Raw genomic sequence first — 8,985 nt, 5'->3', positions numbered from 1 at the left:
CGTGCGTGCGTGTGTGTGTGTGTGTGTGTGTGTGCGTGCGCGTATGTGTGTGTGCGAGAGAAAGCGAGATTTAGCCAATACTGTCTTCCCTCTCTCCCACTCTGACACAGACCGTCAGAGACAGTGATATCTCTGGTTATTTCTACTCTACTGTATGTAGCCCTCTAATCAGAGAACATCCCAAACACCTGCAGCCTGACAGTATCTCCATGTGCTAGTTATAGAACTAACAGATTGTAACACCAATACAAGTGTTGATGTAAGCAAGAGCACCGAAATGAATACCCTTGCTAGTTCACCATCCTTTCAACTTTAAAGATAGGATAGATGGGATAGATAGTTTTACACTTTAGAGACTCAATATGATACTACATGCTATGTGCCCCACTCCACTGTGTGACACACTGGCACCTCTGTCAGGAACACAGACTGACGTATTTACAGTGTAGGAACTGTGCTGCACAGAAACATGTTTACCTAAATACCTCCACTTCTGATATGAGTGAAAGGTGTCACTCTTCACTTTCGCCCAGCACACACACACACACACACACACACACACACACACACACACACACACACACACACACACACACACACACACACACACACACACACACACACACACACACTCCAAAGTGTCAGTAGCGGTATTGGCATGTGGCTATCAGCGCCTTGTGCTGGGCCTCTGTAATAATAAACTGCTAATTGAACGGCTGCTCTGAGCGGCCTGTTAGCAGGGAGCCTGGCTGCCGCTGAAAGATTACTGCAGCACACAGCCGGCCCGCCAACGTGCTGAAAGAGGCTATTAGACCTCGCCTCTGTACCTGGGAGTGTTAATAGAAACTCTCTCTCTTTCACACTCACACTCATGCACGCACACTGGTTCTCAGGGAATACACTGGTAAACAGGCCTACTGTGAGTCACAGCAAACATGCATAGAATAACCTGTAGGATAGACACTTGCTTGACAAAACACAAACTCCATAGTAGACCTATCTTGTAAACAAACTTGAATGTAATGCACGGAAAGTACATTTTGCATAAAAAAATATAGCAGAAATGAACACAACTTTGACTGAAAAACTCTTTCAGATCCAAGTCTGCGTGAAAATGTCTAGCATGCATCACCTGTGGAAGAACAGTAAAAATCCCCCTCCTTGTCCCCTAGCCTGCGCCCTAGATCTTACATCTAAGATCTACATCACCCCTGGAGAACAGGCCCTTATGCGGCGGCATGAAGCCATGCAGAAAGCTCATCATCTTTTTATATGCGCACAGGCAGGAAAGATTAAAACATTAGGGTGTTGACAAGTGACAGAGAAACCTCCTCGAGTGTGTAAGCTGCTCTGAAGAAGTCACACTCCATGGGGTCTCAGCGATCGGCCAGGACTCTTCACCTTAATTAAACTAATTGGCTTTCCAGATTGCTTTCCCAATAGTCGATCAGGTACGTCTTTATGAGTAAGAGGCTTAGTGGAAATATTTCTGGTAATGAGAGAGAGAGAGCACAGCCCGGGGAGAAGAGGGTAGGGTTGAATCAGGTGTTTGAGAGAGATAGAGGGAGACAGAGAGAGACAGAGACAGTGTAGTGTGTGTGAGTGTGTGTGCGCAGGTTCAATCTATCACTTATCCTGGAATCCATACTCTTCCGACACCACAATGTTGCAAAATAAAATTGATGAACATATTGATGTATGCTTTGATGTCCAGCACCTGCTAGAAGCTATTGAATGTGCATATGTTCAACCCTCTCACATACTATAGCTACTACAAAGACATACTCTTTTTTGACACTGTGTCTATTTGACGGACAGATAGACTCAGAGTACTGGCTGATTGTGTCTCCATTAGCTAGCAGGGTCCAGCTGGGTCAGTGGGGAGAGAGGGGGATGCAGAGGGGAGGCAGAGGCCCCTTGGTACTGTGTAGAGTCTAAAAGAGAGTCTAGTGTATTGGGCTAATTACATTACAGTCCCTACTCAATGCCAGTTAAGTCTCTCTGTGTGTGTGTGTGTGTGTGTGTGTGTGTGTGTGTGTGTGTGTGTGTGTGTGTGTGTGTGTGTGTGTGTGTGTGTGTGTGTGTGTGTGTGTGTGTGTGTGTGTGTGTGTGTGTCCACATAGTATAAATTACACATATATAAATGATACATGTGTAACTACTATCTCCTATCTCAATGAGCTGGATGGATTCTATAGGTCTACAATTGCATCAAACAGCAGCGTCATCATCTTTTTATAACAGAGCTATGCTAGCATTGGGGGGCTCAGGGCCAGTGTTAATATGTAGAACATAAGTTATGTGCTTTTTCTCCTGTGCGCTCAAAAGCTAATCCTGTAGGCTGCCCTGCTCTGCTCCGCTTCATTTCACTCCACGCCCGGCCCAGTGGCGTAAGCCCATCATATGACTGCATGCTCTGCACATCGGCCTAATCATATGGAAGAGATGATCACAGGGCAGGAAATTGCAGCGCAGGGCCAAAGGAAACAATCTTTCTGCACAGGCTTAAGCCAATCATGTCCTTTCTCTCAACTCGAAGCTGCTGGCCTTCTCTCACCCTGTCTCTTTCTTTCCATCTTTTTTCTCTCCTTCTCTCCAGGATTCAATCTATGTGATTCTTGGTCTTCCCTATACTTTTTGTTCTTCCCCATTTGAATTAGCTCTCTGTCTGTTTGTTGATCAGACCTGGGGCTTCAACCTTTTTCTTTCCCAGGGACCCCCTCCTCGGCAAACCGGCGACCCATCATACGTTAGAAAATAAAAAAATTTAACACATCTTGTGTTATCATCAGGTGAATGATAATGGCAAGGAGAAGAATCAACATTTTAAAATTATTTGGTATATCGTTTTTCATTAACTCCCCACATTATAATTGGAAGAGGAAGTGTAAACGCTAAAACAGCCTATTAGCTTGAAAGGTAACTCCAAAAACAGAGAGCAACTGTTAAGCTGATTAAACAAATGTTAGCCATGTGTTGGCAAAAATGTATGTCTAAGTCAAGAAAGCCAGAGGCACTTGCTGCACTGGTAGCCTATTTGCTGGTGGTTTTTCAACCACGGACCCCTGGTTGAATACCCCTGATCTAGACAAATATGGTTTATTATATGTATATATGCAACACTGTAATAATTACAAACCAAAAATGTACATGTCTCTCATGTCCTTTCCGTGAAACCAGGAAAGAGGCAAACAGGAAAGAATCCTCACATTTAATCCTCCCAGTTTAACAACCTTGTTTTGTAGACCTTCACATTTGTATTTTTTTTATTTATTGTATTTCACCTTTATTTAACCAGGTAGGCCAGTTCAGAACAAGTTCTCATTTACAACTGCGACCTGGCAAAAATAAAGCAAAGCGGTACGACAAAAACAACAACACAGAGTTACACCTAAAACAAACGTACAGTCAATAACACAATATAAAAATCTATGTACAGTGTGTGCAAATGTAGAAGAGTAGGGAGGTAAGGCAATAAATAGGCCATAGAGGTGAAATAATTACAATTTAGCAAAACCTCTTACATCTAGATGGGCCGCTAGCGGAACGCCTCGCCAATATCCAATGATAGAGCGTGGCGCTAATTACAAACACCTCAGAAATCCAAAAACTTCAATTTTTCAAACATATGACTATTTTACACGATTTTAAAGACAAGACTCTCCTTTATCTAACCACATTGTTCGATTTCAAAAAGGCTTTACAACAAAAGCAAAACATTAGATTATGTCAGGAGAGTACCCAGCCAGAAATAATCACACACCCATTTTTCAAGCTAGCATATAATGTCACAAAAACCAAAACCACAGCTAAATGCAGCACTAACCTTTGATGATCTTCATCAGATGACACTCCTAGGACATTATGTTATACAATACATGCATGTTTTGTTCAATCAAGTTCATATTTATATCAAAAACCAGCTTTTTACATTAGCATGTGACGTTCAGAACTAGCATACCCACCAAAAACTTCCGGTGAATTTACTAAATTACTCATGATAAACGTTCACAAAAAACATAACAATTATTTTAAGAATTATAGATACAGAACTCCTTTATGCAATCGCGGTGTCCGATTTTAAAATAGCTTTTCGGTGAAAGCACATTTTGCAATATTCTGAGTAGATAGCCCGGCCATCATGGCTAGCTATTTTGACACCCACCAAGTTTGGCACTCACCAAACTCAGATTTACTATAAGAAAAATTGGATTACCTTTGCTGTTCTTTGTCAGAATGCACTCCCAGGACTTCTACTTCAACACCCAATGTTGTTTTGGTTCCAAATAATCCATAGTTATATCCAAATAGCTGCGTTTTGTTCTTGCTTCAAGACACTATCCAAAGGGTGACGCGCCGGCGCGTATCGTGACAAAAAATGTTCTAAATATTCCATTACCGTACTTCGAAGCATGTCAAACGCTGTTTAAAATCAATTTTTATGCGATTTTTCTCGTGAAATAGCGATAACATTCCGACCGGGAGACCTTGTTTTCGTTCAAACACTGAAAATAGAAAATGGAGTCTTCACATGCACGCGCGCACCCGTGTCATTGTTCTCAGAATGACCACTTTCCAAAAGCCCTACTGTTTTTCGCCCAGGGACTGCAGAGTCATCATTCCCCGTTCTGGCGCCTTCTGAGAGCCTATGGGAGCCTTAGAAAGTGTCACGTTACAGCAGAGATCCTCTATTTTCCATAAAGAGGCTATAGAAGGCCAAGAAATGGTCAGAGAGGGCACTTCCTGTATGGAATCTTCTCAGGTTTTGGCCTGCCATATGAGTTCTGTTATACTCACAGACACCATTCAAAGAGTTTTAGAAACGTTAGGGTGTTTTTTATCCAAATAAAATAATTATATGCATATTTTAGTTTCTGGGCAGGAGTAATAACCAGATTAAATTGGGTACGTTTTTTATCCGGCCGTGAAAATACTGCCCCCTATCCTAAACAGGTTAACACTGGAGTGATAGATGTGCAGATGATGATGATGTGCAAATAGAGATACTGGGGTGCAAAAGAGAAAGAAGAGAAATAACAATATAGGGGTGAGGTAGTTGGGTGTGCTATTTTCAGATTGGCTGTATACAGGTACAGTGATCGATAAGCTGCTCTGACAGCTGATGCTTAAAGTTAGAGAGGGAGATGAAAGACTCCAGCTTCAGTGATTTTTGCATTTCGTTCCAGTCATTGGCAGCAGAGAACTGGAAGGAAAGGCGGCCAAAGGAAGTGTTGGCTTTGAGGATGACCAGTGAAATATACCTGCAGGAGCGCGTGCTACGGGTGGGTGTTGCTATGGTGACCAGTGAGCTGAGATAAGGTGGGGCTTTACCTAGCAAAGACTTATAGATGACCTGGAGCCAGTGGGTTTGGTGACGAATGTGTAGTGAAGGCCAGCCAACGAGAGCATACAGGTCGCAGTGGTGGGTAGTATATGGGGCTTTGGTGTCAAAACAGATGGCACTGTGATAGACTACATCCAGTTTGCTGAGTAGAGTGTTGGAGGCTATTTTGTAAATGACATCACTGAAGTCAAGGATCGGTAGGATAGTCAGTTTTACGAGGTTATGTTTGGCAAGATGGAGGATTTGTTGCGAAATAGGAAGCCGATTCTAGATTTATTTTTGGATTGGAGATGCTTAATGTGAGTCTGGAAGGAGAGTTTACAGTCTAACCAGACACCTAGGTATTTGTAGTTGTCCACATATTCTAAGTCAGAACCGTCCAGAGTAGTGGTGCTAGTCGGGCGGGAGGGTGCGGGCAGAAATTGGTTGAAGAGCATGCACTTAGTTTTACTAGCATTTAGAAGCAGTTGGAGACCACGGAAGGAGTGTTGTATGGCATTGACGCTCATTTGGAGGTTTGTTTGCACAGTGTCCAAAGATGGGCCAGATGAATACAGAATGGTGTCATCTGCGTAGAGGTGGATCAGAGAATCACCAGCAGCAATAGCGACATCATTTATATATACAGAGAAAAGAGTTGGCCCGAGAATTGAACCCTGTAGCACCCCCATAGAGACTGCCAGAGGTCCGGACAACAGGCTCTCCAATTTGACACACTGAACTCATCTGAGAAGTAGTTGGTGAACCAGGTGAGGCAGTCATTTGAGAAGCCAAGTCTATTGAGTCTGCCGATAAGAATGCAGTGATTGACAGAGTCGAAAGCCTTGGCCATGTCGATGAAGACGGCTACACAGTACTGTCTTTTATCGATGGCGGTTATGATATCAATTAGGACCTTGAGCGTGGCTGAGGTGCACCCATGACCAGCTCGGAAACCAGATTGCGTAGTGGAGAAGGTACGGTGGGATTCGAAATGGTCGGTGATCTGTTTGTTAATTTGGCTTTTGAAGATTTTAGAAAGGCAGGGCAGGATGGATGTAGGTCTATAACAGTTTGGGTCTAGAGTGTCTCCCCTTTGAAGAGGGGGATGACCGTGGCAGCATTCCAATCTTTGGGGATCTCAGACGATATGAAAGTGAGGTTGAACAGGCTAGTAATAGGGGTTGCAACAACTGAGGCAGATAATTTCAGAAAGAGAGGGTCCAGATTGTCTAGCCCAGCTTATTTGTAGGGATCCAGATTTTGCAGCTCTTTCAGAACATCAGCTGTCTGGATTGGGTGAAGGAGAAGCGGGGGGGCTTGGGCAAGTTGCTGCAGGGGATGCTGAGCTGTTGGCCGGGGTAGGGGAAGCCAGGTGGAAAGCATGGCCAGCCGTAGAAAAATGCTTACTGAAATGATCGATTATCCTAGATTTATCGGTGGTGACAGTGTTTCCTAGCAATGGGAAGCTGGGAGAAGGTGCACTTACTCTCCATGGACTTTACAGTGTCCCAAAACTTTTTGGAATTAGTGCAACAGGATGCAAATTTCTGTATGAAAAAGCTAATCTTAGCTTTCCTAACTGACTGAGTATATTGGTTCCTGTCTTCCCTGAAAAGTTGCACATCGCGGGGGCTATTCGATGCTAATGCAGAACGCCACAGGATGTTTTTTTGCTGGTCAAGGGCAGTCAAGTCTGGGGTGAACCAAGGGCAATATCTGTTCTTAGTTCTACATTTTTTGAATGGGGCATGCTTATTTAAGATGACGACGAAAGCACTTTTTAAGAGCACCAGGCATCCTCTACTGATGGGATGAGGTCAATATCCTTCCAGGATACCCGGGCCAGGTTGATTAGAAAGGCCTGCTCGCTGAAGTGTTTTAAGGAGCGTTTGACAGTGATGAGGAGTGGTCATTTGACCGCTGACCCATTACGCACTCAGGCAATGAGGCAGTAATCTCTGAGATCCTGGTTGAAGACAGCAGAGGTGTTTTAGAGGGCAAGTTGGTCAGGATGATATCTAAGAGGGTGCCCATGGTTACGGATTTAGGGTTGTACCTGGTAGGTTCCTTGATAATGTGTGAGATTGAGGGCATCTAGCTTAAATTGTAGGACGGCCGGGGTGTTAAGCATGTCCCAGTTTAGGTCACCTAACAGTACGAACGTTGAAGATAGATGGGGGGCAATCAATTCACATATGGTGTCCAAGGCACAGCAGGGGGCTGAAGTGGGTCTATAACAAGCGGCAACGATGAGAGACTTGTTTCTGGAAAGGTGGATTTTTAAAAGTAGAAGCTCGAATTTGTTGGGCACAGACCTGGATAGTATGACAGAACTCTGCAGGCTATCTCTGCAGTAGATTTCACCTCCGCCCCTTTTGGCAGTTCTATCTTGTCGGAAAATGTTATAGTTGTAGATGGAATAACATAGAACTTCACAATGACATAGGTCTTCACAATGACTGTCCCATAGATCTCCCATGTGGCCTCACTTGCTTCATGAGAGCCCAGTGACCTTGATGTTCTTCAGGGCTAAAGGCTGATACCTCTTCTTTTAGGCTGATATACAGTATGTCCTTTATTATCACTCTGTTATCTCTCCATCAGCAACCATGCAGGTGAGGCAGGCTAGTGCTTTGTCCTAGGAAAAGAGGAATACGAAACATGGAGGTTGAGGCTTGCCAGTGGTATTACCAGGATTAAGACGAGGGCAAGGGCCCCGAAGTCAGCTTGAACAGGTGTGCCAGTTACCATGCCACAAGCTGCCATGACAACCACAGGACCTGCTGAGCTCTTGCAACCAATTGGCATCAAACCTGGATTGTTTGCTTTCTGCAATCTAAAGTCAGGTTTTGTTCACTTGCAGTAAGAGACAGAGATCAGGACTGGAACGTTGTAAAGGCTGGAATGGACAGCAGTAGTTGAAGCTTTCAAAAGCGGTCAACAAAGGGGTCAATATCACAAAAGCCGAGCAATAAAAAATCACTTTTCTTCAGGGGATCATAGACAAACTCTGGACCTACGCACCGTCCCCCTGCCCTTCAGACCACCCATTCACCCTAACCCCCCCCCCCTATCTCTCTCCCCTTGGGTGAGTGACAGAGTTCTGTGACGACAAACCCCCATGACACCCCTACCTCTTTACACACACACACACACACACACACACACACACACACACACACACACACATACACACCCTTGCACTGATTTGACAGCCGCTCTCCCTCTTATTCAGATTGATGCTGTGTTGCAGCCCCAGGCCCCTGGAGAGGCCTAATTGAATTGGTTTCCAGAGAATACTAATGAGGCGTAATGTTGAGATAACTGATACCCAAAGAATAAGTGATCATTGACAGCATGTGTTTCTTGTCAGTAATAAACATGTCACGGAAACAGGGAGCCAGTTGAATTTCCTCTGAAATTCTGTCTCACCACACGCACAGCATGCAATACATTTTATGGTTTAGTACTGTAACTAGTGACTAAGTAAACGGGTTGCGAACTTGCACTGCTGAAATGACATATGTAATCGTATAATATGTTGTGTATTATATTTAATAATTTGACTGTCAAGATGTCACTATAGAAACCTCTAAAAGCTAAAAAATGTTGAGATGCCACAGACTGACACGCACACACTGCTTGTGATCACAGATCTC

The sequence above is a fragment of the Salmo trutta genome, chromosome 3 (genome assembly GCF_901001165.1).
Source record: "Salmo trutta chromosome 3, fSalTru1.1, whole genome shotgun sequence".
Taxonomy (NCBI): domain Eukaryota; kingdom Metazoa; phylum Chordata; class Actinopteri; order Salmoniformes; family Salmonidae; genus Salmo; species Salmo trutta.
The sequence above is the reverse complement of the archived record's forward strand: the minus strand, read 5'-3'. Positions refer to the sequence as shown.